The sequence below is a fragment of the Merops nubicus genome, unplaced genomic scaffold (assembly GCF_000691845.1).
Source record: "Merops nubicus isolate BGI_N331 unplaced genomic scaffold, ASM69184v1 scaffold45496, whole genome shotgun sequence".
Classification (NCBI taxonomy): domain Eukaryota; kingdom Metazoa; phylum Chordata; class Aves; order Coraciiformes; family Meropidae; genus Merops; species Merops nubicus.
In genome coordinates, this window is record NW_008616439.1 from 1 (window position 1) to 262 (window position 262).

Genomic DNA, 262 nt, shown 5'->3' on the forward strand with positions numbered 1-262 from the left:
CTCCCTCGTTACGTTCCCCTTTCGTAAGGAAGAAAGAAAAAGGATCCCAAGGGCCTTTATTTCTGAAGGAGGCGTGAGATACAGGTGGCTGCACCAGATACAGGGGGTTTCACGTGAGCTCGGCACCGGGAAGGCCACAGGCCAGAGGCACGTCCCTGCCACAGGGACGAACACAGGGGCAGGAGCTGGGCCTGGCCTGGCTCCCTGGCATCACTCTGGACCGTTTTGAGCTGGACACCCACCACGGCCTGCTCACCACGCA